Source organism: Simochromis diagramma, unplaced genomic scaffold (genome assembly GCF_900408965.1).
Source record: "Simochromis diagramma unplaced genomic scaffold, fSimDia1.1 OVJJ01000669.1, whole genome shotgun sequence".
In the NCBI taxonomy this organism is placed as follows: domain Eukaryota; kingdom Metazoa; phylum Chordata; class Actinopteri; order Cichliformes; family Cichlidae; genus Simochromis; species Simochromis diagramma.
In genome coordinates this window covers 1896397-1908791 of record NW_024387458.1, presented here as the reverse complement: position 1 = coordinate 1908791, position 12395 = coordinate 1896397, and the positions used below count along the sequence as shown (strand labels likewise).

The 12395-nt window shown below is 43.3% G+C and overlaps 1 protein-coding gene and 1 long non-coding RNA gene across 4 annotated transcripts in view; both read left to right on the top strand.

Moving 5' to 3' along the window:
• The window catches only part of LOC120722933, a 29561-nt gene extending 18558 nt beyond the window's left edge, over positions 1–11003 (top strand). Inside the window, exons 3-4 of the long non-coding RNA XR_005693634.1 lie at positions 1440–1447; positions 6808–11003. This is a non-coding gene — a long non-coding RNA (uncharacterized LOC120722933). The remainder of the gene's footprint in view (positions 1–1439; positions 1448–6807) is intronic.
• grid1b (glutamate receptor, ionotropic, delta 1b) overlaps positions 1–12395 on the top strand; it is a 558563-nt gene that overhangs the window by 85782 nt on the left and 460386 nt on the right. The window lies entirely within an intron of this gene.

The window sequence follows — 12395 nt, the reverse complement described above, 5'->3', positions numbered from 1 at the left end:
TAAACGGCCTCCTTGACTCCGCCCTCAAACCAGCGTTCCTCCCTGTCCAGGATGTTACATCCTCATCATTGAAGGAGTGTCCACTGGCCTGTAGGTGTGAACAGACTGCAGAGTCCTGGCCTGACGAGGTGGCTCTGCTGTGTTGTGGCGTCCGCTTCGCCAGAGGTTGTTTGGTTTCCCCGATGTATAAATCCCGCCAATCCTCCTGGCAGTTAACAGCGTACACTATGTTACTCTGTTTGGTCGGGGGACCCGATCCTTGGGGTGGACCAATTTTTGGCGCAGCGTGTTTTGGGCTTTAAAAGCCACAGAGACCCGGTGTTTAGAAAAAAATGCGTCACCATCTTACAATGCTGTGATCACAGCCATTCCCCAACTCTCTGTGAATGGGACTCATGGCCATAGATCAGTGGGTTTTGGTCAGTGGTCATGAGAATTTGCATAATTAAGATCAAGGAACTGACCTTAATCAGTTCCTAATGGCTGGTTTCAGTCATTATGCAAATGTCCTGTTTATAAGATTGAAACCTGCAGTCAGCTGAGACTGAAGACGTCACTGAGTGACGAAATGTTTCTCCCACGAAACGCTACGTCCAGATGAACAGAATCAACTTTTGGAGATTTACTTCCCTGGATGATTGAGCATCAGGACACGCTTTCATTCTTCCCCTTTTTCATACATCGCCTTCCTCGCTCTCTCATTGTCTCTCTCTCCCTTTGTGATGTCATTCAGACTGATCCTCGCTCGCCCTCCCTCCCTTCGTTGGCAGACTAGTTGTTGGTCTCCGCTCAGCCATATTAGTTGAATTAACATCACTAAGAGCACATACGGCAATAACTTCGCTGTGTCACCATGGCAACACACACACACACACAGTGGAATGTGGACGCACTTACAGCAACAAGGATGCAAATGATTCCTCACAATCACAACCGTCACGTGTTTGTGAGTCACAAACACTTCTTTGTGCGTGCATGAGTAAAAACCTGCATCGAGCACACGCACGGACCCCCACCATATTAGCTGCGTGTGCGAGTACATTACAGCGTGTAAGTGTATTATGAGTTTGCCTCCAGTGTCTGCCAGCGCTGTCATTCGCTGCTTTGTGCGCCGGCTCGAAATCCCATTTCAGAGCATCAGCAGGGGGGAGTAAATGACGGAAGTGGAACTGAAACAGGAAACCGACCCGAACGCCGGCGCCTCTGACCTCGGCGTTCACTTTAGCTTTAGCAGCAGTTAACATTTGGGGGGGGGAAACGGCCCCTCTCTTAATGGACCGAACTGCTAATGTGTCCTCTGGTACCGCTGAGACAAAGAAACACAATCCAGTGAATTCCAGTTTGAGCGATAGATCAGTGAGTTTGGAGGGTCATTAGATGCAGAAACACTGCACACTGCACAGTCGGGTATTATTCTGTGCAAATGCAAATGAGCTCAGCCCTGTAGGTGCTCAGATGGGAGACACTTGCTGCATTCGTAAATGACTTATCTACTCGGAGGTGTGGATTCAGGTGGGAAAGTGCTCCAAATTAGGAAAGTTTGGAGACGTTTATACTTTCACACTGCCTTTCTGGAAGACTTTAAACTTTTCCTTAGCTCCTTATCGGTATTTCACTTAAATTCACTTTGGATTTAACTGAAAACATCTGCTTAGATCAGCTTGTTCTGCCCTTCCTGCTTATTTGGTTTGCTCACCCTTCACTCTTTATTGTGTCTCTGTGCTTCTGGTCAACTTCTGAAGTTGGTAAAGATGGAGTCACTGTTTGGTTCAGCACGGTTAACACAAACATTGGGCTTATTTTACCCGATGCCCCCCAAAAACACACTTTCCATCGAAACATAATGAAGGACAACGATACATGGCAAATTTAACAAACTGAAGCATTCTTCCTATAGTTCCCCCGTACAATGAAAAATGTATCATGATCCTAGAAAAAGGCTCCAAAATGAGTTTAAAAAGAAAGTGAATCATTAAGAAAAACTAAATAATGAAGCTGGGAACATGTCCTTTGGTCCATGTGAGTCTCGTCCAGTGAAGACACACAACTTAAAAAAAACAAAAACAAACATGAACGCATATTTATTCATCGAGTGGATGAAAATCACCGTCGTCGGTTTTTTGGGGTTAAGTGGGTACATTTTCGAGCATCTCCTCCGCTCGTGTTCACATCCTGACACGCTCTGTTTCATCCTGAAACTACTTCCTGTGTCTCGTCATGTCTCCCTCTGCGTTCTAACATCCAGCATGTCGAAGTCGGCCGCTGTGATCTGCTAATGAATCTCTCAAGGGGAGAGGTGAGGCAGTGTGTGCGTGTACCACGCTTTGTGCTAACATCAGCAAAGCCAGTCAATGCTAATGGACAATATCATCATGCTTAAGTGTGATTGGATAAGGGGTGAGGCAAGAGAGGGTGGGTGTGTGTGTGTGTGAGAGAGATATACTCAAGGCCTGTTTAGTGCTAAAACTCCCTTTATATCCTCCTCCCCCCTCTCTCTCTCTCACGCACAGCCTCCTCTCCTGAATCCTTAATGAGCCCTGCTGTGGGAGGCTCCAGACTGAGGCTGTTGGTATTTTAAAACACTGGTACAGGATCAGAAACACGCTGCCTCCCTTCACTAATAAAAGCCGAGGATGTTGAGCGTTTCAAGGCCGGCAGACACACTCGAGAGCTTTGAGCGTAACAGCTGCTCTGAGCTGATGTGAGTCTCACGACTGGAAACAACACCAAACTTCTGGTTCAGCGTTCGGAAACGAGGAGAGCGGCCGGTCCCCCCTGTGGTATCACCCACCCCCCACCCCACTGGAAAATAAGATTTAAACAGTCGTTGTTAACCATGTCATGGTGACACTGAGTAATGCCGCACTCTCAGATCTTTTCTTGTATGAAATGTCAGAAAGTAAGATTGGAAACATTTTCCAGGGTGTCTGGAAAATGTCATGTTTTATTAAACCAACAGTCCAAACTCAAAGATTTCAGTTCCAGCAATGTGAAATGGAAAAGATGTTCACATTTTGGAAAAAACAGCCTCAGGAGATCTTGACGTTAGCCGAGTGCTGCACGACCAATGGGACAGTGCACTTAGTATCATTATGCATTTAAATACTTTGTAATCGGTTGGGTAGTTTAATCTGCAGTAAGTGGATCCTATTCTATGAAATTAAACTTTTAAAGCGTGGTTGTTCTGTGAGGACCACACACCTCTGAAACACAGAGAAACCAGGCCTACAGCTTCATTTGCAGTCTAAGGAGCTTGGAAAGAAAAGCGTCTGGACTTCTTTAAGTTGCTTGAAGACGTTTCACCTCTCATCCGAGAAGCTTCTTCAGTTCTAAGGTCAAATGGTGGAGACTGATTTAAACCCAGTGGGAGTTTCCCCCCCACAGAGGGACAAAAGGACCCCCTGATAATCCTCTACCTAATCGCCTGAGCCAAGGTGTGAAACTGGGTGTGGGTCACAATCAGCCAGGGTTTCGGGTGAGCTCATTGTGAAACCTGGCCCCACCCTATCATGTGATTTCCTGAGGTCAGATGGCCCAGGATGTGAGTGGGCGTTAAGGCGTCTGGGAAGGATCTCAAATCTGGATTATAGATGGCAGACAGTTGGTGTCGTAAGCCCCGCCTCTGTTCAAAGATGGTCGCTCACAGTGGACATAGATGGCTTCTTTCACTCCTCTTTCAACCCATCTGTCCTCTCTGTCCAAAATGTGAATATTGGCATCCTCGGAAGAGTGACCTTTGACCTTAGATGCAGATGGACTGCCGAGACTTGTCCCGCGTGCCATTCGCTTGTTTGTACTGACTGTGTGCTGATGAATTTATTATGCGTGCCTTTATAGTTTTTTGCGTGACAAGAATATTATTTGAATCTCAGATAATTTGGTACAGATTTAGAAGCTGTGTTGGTTTCAGAGGGAACATTTTGTTCTTCAGCTTCGTTGCGGTGGAACGATTATGTCGAGTTTTCTGAGGAAAACTGTGGTTGTGTCCCAAACATGTGACACTAGTGTGGGAAATTCACAGAAAAAAAACACACGAGGATCTTTTTCCCGAACACAGATCATCTCGTTGTTTTGTCATAACTGGATTATCGAGGTTTTGGCAGGAAACACGTGCTGAATATTTAACAGCGAATGAAATATTGACGGGGCCTAGAGGCTGTGGATCTGCTGCTGCCTCCTCCTGTTTTACTTACTGCGAGTGTGTGAAACAGCCTGAACGGGTTGTGCAAAAATGCCGCGTTAATCAGTGCGTCCATCTCATTTTTTACAGCTGCAGAAAGGGCAGGTAACCAGGCGTGCTCAGTGCAGCCCCGACGCCCAGGAGTGACCGTGCCGCTCGTTGTGCTGCGATCTTTCACATCTCAATTAACCTCGTCAGGTGAAAGTAGCTTGTATATCTTGGAGTGCGGAAAGGGCAAGCACCTCGAGTGTGAGGTTATAGAAACGAGTCTGCTGTTGTTATTAATGAAGGGAATGAGAGAAGAGAGGAGAGAAGGAAGTAAGGAAGAGAAGGGAGAGACCAGGATGGAGGACTTTCTGCAGTAAGGGCAGAAGAATATTTATTTTCTTCTCCTTCATTGAACAACGGCACAGACGCTCCGTTTAGTATCTGCTGCAAAAATTCAGCATATCTGCTTCCAAAGACCGTTACAGAATATCCAGATTTCCCCTTCAAGTCGGTGCAAAGCGTCGAGGACAGAGTGTGTAAGTTATTGTCAGCTGAGTTACCTGTTATCCCCAAAAAGTACCAGGAGTTCTTCTATTTCTGTCAGTCAGCTTTTAAAAACAGTCTCCAAAATTTTGAAGTAGCACAGATTCTCATTTCCTTCAAATCCAAAGGCAGCTTTTAATGGAGTTTTAAAAGCATTCACAAAGCCATTTGTCAAAGGCTGAAATATTAATTTCCATCTCAATAGAGGACCGTACAGGATGAGGCCTTAATCCAAGAACTGAAGAGTTGTCCTTTCGAAGCAGAGTCACTCAACGTCTAGGTCATTCACAAGGTTGCACAGCAACGCACACGGCGGTAAAGACTTTCATTCGGGAGCTGGGGTTATATATAGACGATGGCTGCTGTGACTAGCATTGTTCATTCGTTTGTGTACTTGCATTTTGAAACTTCAGCTTTAGCTTTTGGGCATCATTAGCATTTTTCCCTTCACCAGCCTGTGCTAGTTCGACAAACACCGTGGTGATAAAGCCTTGCTGAAAGGTTTAAAAAGTTCTCATCTGAAGGAATCATTTTGTTAAAGTGAATAAAATAAACGTCCAGGGGCGCGCGGAGATGTTTGTGCGATGATGCTCGTTTCTAGACGGATCCTGAATTTAAAAGGTTTGGTGTAAACCAACAATCACAGGAGGCTGAAACCACATTTAAACTTTAAAGGACATTAAAGGAAGCGGCACTTGTACGCCGGCTGGATGGTTGTGAGAGATGATCAATGAACTTTCCTTTTCCCAACTTGGACGCCTACTATCAGTTACCCTTCTTTGTCTTTTCTGTCGTATTTCAGGAGAACCTATTCTGATGGTTCTCAAACCAGACCTTTACTGCAGGTGTGTCAACGTTAACACGCTAACGCGTCATCACGATTACAGTTTTAACCCGTTTAACCCATCTGGAGTACAGAATGGACAGACTTTGGACAAACTGCCTGAAATGCGTGGACAGAGACATTTCAGGCAGTTTGAGTCTTTCTGCACTCCAGACGGTTAATTGCATTAAAAATTTTAATCGCGTTAACTGTGTTGACAGATTAATACACGTTAATGCGTTAGCATTGACAGCCTTACTTCATTGATATACCGATTTGTCAAACTCGTCATTAATGAGAAGTCAAGAGTCATCGTTATAGGCAGAAGAGTTAACGCACCTGTGCAGAGGAGAAATGGGTTTGCACTGCAAAGATGTCCAGTTTAATCCGTCCCTCCACCAATTTCATAACTGCAGACTTGTTGCCCTCTGGCCGTCGTTTTAGAGTAACTGTGATGAAGACCAAAAGACTCCAGGTTTCTTTTACCCCTATTGCAACCCGCCTCTTCCACGGTGAATAACTGATTTTATCATTGTTTTGTTTATTTTTATTGTTGCTCTTGCTGCCGAACTAATTTCAGCTTTTGGGACAATAAAGTACTGAACTGAAACTGAATTGAAATAACCCAACTGAGTGAGAGACAGTGTAGACCCAAAGTTGGCCACTGATCCGTCACAGGGCTCACACACGGTCAGTGGACCTCCAGCTTCCTCCCACAGTCTTTGGACGACTGTGGGAGGAAGCTCTGGCACACAGTAAGAACCCGGCTGATTCAAGCCCTGGACCAGAGATGGGCAGTAACGCGTTACTAGTCTGATTACTTTTTGCAAGTAACGAGTAAAGTAAGGGATTACGATTGCAAAAAAGTAATTAGATTACACTTACTTTCCCGTAAGCATGTTGCGTTACTGCGTTACTAAACTGTGATTTTGTTTGTGAGAGTGTCTCCTGACAATGACGCGCGTGTGTGCGACGGCTGTGGTAGCACGTCTGTAAATCAACAATAGAAAACATGGAGCGAGGGATAGAGTGCGATCGTGCAGCATTTAATACTTGGAAATACGACATTACTTTGAATTTGACTCTTTAAAAAGCGACAAAAACACAAGCGTACGTTGTACACTCTGCATCGGAAGAAAACTTCTTTCTACGTCGAAAAATTCCACTTCCGACGTGAGCAAGCACCCAGCACGCTGCCACAGGAATGTTAAACCTCAGATGGACCCACTCCTGCTAAACAGGTTAAACTAGACGTAAGAGCGACGGCACTTAGTGCCGCTGAACTGAAGAAGCTCGTCGCTGCTTATATCGTCGAGGACATGTTGCCGATTTCCACTGTTGACTCTGAATCGTTCCGACGCATCGTAGAAAAACTACCAACTAAAAGTGGTGTCGAGCTGCCCCAGAGAGAGTCATTTGTAGGACACCTTGAGAGAGAATATGACAAAATGAACTCTAACTTGAAGGCAACACTCGAAGAGGCAGAGTTTGTTTCCAGCACTGCTGACATCTGGACGGTAAATAATAAAAGCTTTATGGGTGTAACAGTTCACTGGATTAATTCCACATTACAGCGCAACAAGGCCGCCCTAGCATGCAAGAGAATTAGAGGCAGCCATACCTATGATGTAATCGGAGCAGAGCTTGAAGAAATCCATTCATCATATGGACTACAAGGCAAAGTTGTTGCCACTGTAACGGATAATGCATCCAATTTTGCCAAAGCATTCAGAGTATGTCAGCCCTGAATCTGAAAATGAAGAAGGTGATGACGAGGAACCGACCTTTACTGATGTCATAGAAGCTCTTTCAACCACATCTGGTGATGCACAGTTCAGCCTCCCTCCACACTACAGATGTGCATCGCACACAATTAACTTGATTTCAACAAGCGATGTTGACAAACATCTAAACTCCTGTGCAGACACCAAGGCTGCATATAGGAGTAGCACTGCAAAATGTTCTGCTCTTTGGACTTAAGCAAGTCGATCAACATTAGCCTCTGAACAGGTGGAGGAAGTCAGCCAGAGGAAACCTAATGGTACCGACATCCACAAGGTGGAATTCCCTGTATGAGGCCATTTCTAGAATCATCACATTTCCCTTGAATGAACTTAATCCCCTGTGTGTAAAACTGGGAATCAACTGCCTCAATGAAAGGGAGTACCAGTTCTTGAAAGAGTACTGTGCTGTGATGAAGCCCCTGACAGTGGCCCTGGACATCTTACAAAGGGATGAATGCACCTACGGGGCTTTACTGCCAACACTCACAAGCCTGAGGTCAAAGACGCCTGCCCTGAAAGATGACCTCTATGACAGCCAGCCTTCCAGATGTCATTGTAAAGGTAAGATTATTATTAAGTGCTTTGGGTGGATTTGTTAAATTTATTATACCATCCACAGTGGGTGGATGTTAGACTTAGTTTTAAGCAGCGTGTACAATTATTAAAATGATAGAATAAAAGACCAAGTATTCACCCCTTGTTAAATATCAGGGACATTGATCATCATTAATCATGAATATTAATCATAATATCAACAAAACCAAAATTAAATATCATACAGTATTGATAATAGAAAATATAGATGGTTTAGAGCAGTAAAGCCCACAAAATAATGACAATAGGTAATTATATAGTAAAATAATTTTATTCTTAGATGCATCATGTTGTATGTTACAGGCCCTCAAGACTCGTTTTGATGCTGTTCTGGAAAGCCAAGAAGGACTTCTCGCAGCGGCCACTTGTCCCAAGTTTAAACTTCGTTGGCTGAGAGATGAGCGCAGGAGAGAGTATGTGAAGGAGCTCCTGATAACAGAGTGTCGTAAAGCTGCTCCTGCAACTGACAACACTAACGTGTCCCAAATGGCAGCCAGCCCAGCCGAAATGGACTTTTTTGAATTTCAGAATCAGCCCACAGAAAGCTTCTCAGCAGAAAAAGAAGTAACTGACTTTTTAAGGTCAGGCTATGAGCTCGAGATTCTGAATCAGTTCCCAAGTCTCAAAAAGATGTACATGAAATACAACAGTCCAACTCCATCCAGTGCACCAGTGGAACGGCTGTTCAGTTTAGCTGGATTGGTGCTTTCCCCAAAAGGAACAGAGTGTCTGATATCAGGTTTGAGCTTCTGCTGATGCGATGTAACCACAGTTTCAGTCCAAAAGAAAACAATAAAACGGGTCTTTTTCAGGGTTGCCACAAAACGAGACTGGAAATAGCATTTTCTGTTTTGGTAATCTCAATATTACTCCTCTCTGAATTTTACCAACTGTTAAAAGATGTTCTTGTTAATTTTATTTATTTAATGTATTTAATTTTTTGCTGTATTTATATGAAAGGATGTGTGTGTATACACAAAAATAATTTGTTATACGCTGGATTATGCAGAAATACAGTTTAAGCCTTTATTTTCTTAAAATCTGGTGTAATGTGCAGAAATATGTTTAAATGTTAAACAAATTTACTAAAGTCAAAGACTGTTGAATTTAATTTAATGTTTGTTTGATGCAGTTTTTATAAAGTTAAGATTAAAAGTAATAAACCATTTTTAAAAAAAAGACACTTTTCTGTTTGACTCACTTTTATATGAGGTCCATCGCTTTATCACGCATTCAGGTAGTGTGTCATGTTTTTGAAAAGTAACTAAGTAACTAATTACTTTTGAAAATAAGTAATCAGTAAAGTAACGGGATTACTTTTTTGGGAGAAGTAATCAGTAACTAATTACTTTTTTCAAGTGACTTGACCAACACTGCCCTGGACTTTGTTGATTTGAGGTGAAGGTGCTCACCGCTGCCCCCCCCCGCGTCACCCTATCACCAATTCAACGTCACATTGATGCAAAGTCTCGTCAGAATGATGTGACGTTTGTGTCCAGAACACTTTCACAGATTCCGACTTACTGTAATAGAAAACTCGATTTCAGACAGATTCTCAGCTTCACCGCTGCAAATATGATCGACGTGTCTTCCTAAGACGTTTGTCTGTTGATGTCAACTAACTGACAAATATTTTGCTTGTCTGAGTCATCTGACCTAATTTCCACCCACATAATATCACAGCAGATTTTCTAGAACAAAGAGCAAAACAGGATTGTGGTTTAACAACCTTCAAAGAGACGAGGGTGAATAATTTCTTCCACACTATACGCGTGCACCACGTGGAACAGATGCATATCTTACCTCTGCGGTTGTTGTCAATATAAAAGTTCATGCAGTCAGTCTGGCTCTGCCGATAAATGGAAAATGTCTTTCTGAAGGCCGCCGTCTGAAACTCACTACAAAGCTCCTTTCTTTCTCCACTTGAATCACATCCACAGCTCAGGAGATAATGCAGCTAATGGCGCTTCCAAAATCCATCCAGGACTTTTTTTGCTTTCTGGCAGCAGGAAATAGACAATCACACCACTCATAAACTTTTATCTAAAGGTCAGCCTCTGAAATAGAGTACGAAGTAGTTCCTCTCATTTTTTTGTGGGGCACTAATGTACGCAGATCCCGTCAGAGAGGATTTTATATCGAGTAATTAGCAGTTATACACTCGAATAACTGTGAAGCAGATTCCTTGTAGAGGAAATCTGATTTCATGATTAACCCAATTAATTTGATATTTTGCAGCAGATCCAAAACACAGCAAGTAAAATTACTAAAGTATTGGAAGATTTTTTTTAAACCCAGTCAGAACTATAAAAACCTCTGCAACACTAAGTTACAAACACATGTGCAGCTGTACCTGTGCTACCTGCAGTTATTTGTGCCTGCAGTAATCTAAATGTGCAGTACCCTGCTGTGTACATTATGTTGTGCTCTTATGCTGCTGTTCCCACTGTAATTTCCCCACAGTGTTTATTACTCTAACATATAACTGCAGTGCTTTCTCTGCATTACTGTTGGGGCTCTACCTTAAACTATAAAGCGCTTGTTTGTTGTGATTTGGGGCTAAATGAGTAAAATTGAATTGAATTGAATATTCTTGTCCTTCTGCTCTGAATTTCCTGTTGCAGCTGGCCAGATGTGATGGTGGCCCATTGCTAGCTAAATCCCCTCAGTGTTCATGGCTGCACAAAAACTGGAGAGCGTGTCACACATGCACAGCAATCGATGTCTAACTGCAGAATCTTTCATCGCTTATTTCATTGGGGAAGAATTCAGTCTTTGTACAATAAGCAAGTTCAGCCTGCATCTCTGGTTTAAAGACGCCCAGAAACTCAGTCTGCAGCTACTCTTTAATGTTTGCAATGTTTCAGCCTTTTGTGCTGGTGAAATGTTGTCAGCAGACCAGCACTAACCTGTTTGCATGTGGCAGTTACAACTACATAAATCTTGGACTAAGATTCACTTTTCCAGTATGTTCAGCTCGTGATGCTGGTTGTGTAGTTCAGGGTAGGGCTGCTCGATTATGGCAAAAATGATAATCACGATTATTTTCACTGACATTGAGATCTCGATTATTTGATGATATTTATTTAACAATAACAATGTGTTGAATAATGAATTTAAAGATTGTCAAAAATAGTATAAAATAGTGCAAATACTGATAACAGTGCAAATGTTTGCAATATAACAAATCAATGAAAAATGTAAACATCTGTGTTTAGTGAACTTTGCAGTGTTGCTCTGTGGTGCAGCTACACTGTAGCAAAGTTTACACACTGTGTCTACTTGATCCACGTCTGACTGAACCCATAATGTTTCCACACCACTGAAGTTTTTTTTTTACCTCTTTCAACCAACAGCAGTCACTCTCCTCTCCAAATAACTTCTGCTGAGCTTTCCGAGCTTCCCTCGGGTCCTCTTAATCAGCGGTCCCCAACCCCCGGGCCCCGGACCGGTTCGGTCCGTGAGTCGTTTGGTATCGGTTTTCAGCGTTATTTTGTTATCGTTTTTATCATTTACTCTGTTTTCCTGGGTCTTTTCACGTGTGTTATGAATAAATCTTCTTTTTTTCGGTACCAGTACTGGTTTTATTTTGTTGTATTTATCCGCGACACCTTAAAGGCCGGTCCGTGAAAATATTGTCGGGCATAAACCGGTCCGTGGCGCAAAAAAGGTTGGAGACCGCTGCTCTTAATTGTTGTGACACGTGTTCGAAACGCAGAGAGGTGCGCTCGATTTGCCACACGGAGCAGCGCGAGAGTAAAGCACGAGGGAGGGGCTAATAATCGGCTCAGTCATTTTTAATGATCGTTGAAAGCCCAGATCGTAATCGAGATTAAAATTCGATTAATTGAGCAGCCCTAGTTCAGGGTTGATTACATGAGGCTAAAAAGAGTTGACAAATTTGAAACGTGCTAAAGTTTTGGCTGATGATTCAGCCCAGCAGCATCGAGTTTGTTGGTGAAACTGAGATGTGAGTCAGTTAAATGAGGGAAAATCACTGAGTGGTTTCAGACCGAGGAAACATTTTTAATGTAAACTCCCTCCAAAGATGCAGTGCCGTCAGTCTGTTGTTGTTCCTCTAACCATTCCTACCGCACTGCCTCAGCACTTCCCAGATGTTTACTCCTGCCTGAGCTCAGAATATGGTCCTCGCACAGATTGGGTCCCATTCCATATCACAGAGTCTCAGCAGGACGGGTGAAGGACAGCGGGCTGAGTCAGGACATAACGTGGTTCAAACCTCGGGCACCTGAGCAGAATAAATGCTGCATGGGGGTAATGGAGCAGGATGATGGGTACTTATCTTCCATAAATATGCTACTAGACACAAACCAGAGAGTCACCGGACAGTGAAACAGCACAATGTGAAAGGAGGATACATAAACTTTGATGTAGTTTGCATCCTAATGTGCTGATAACCACAAAGGACTTCATTTCACCAATAAATACTTGCGGTATGGCTTTCATTTCATTTCCAGGGTTG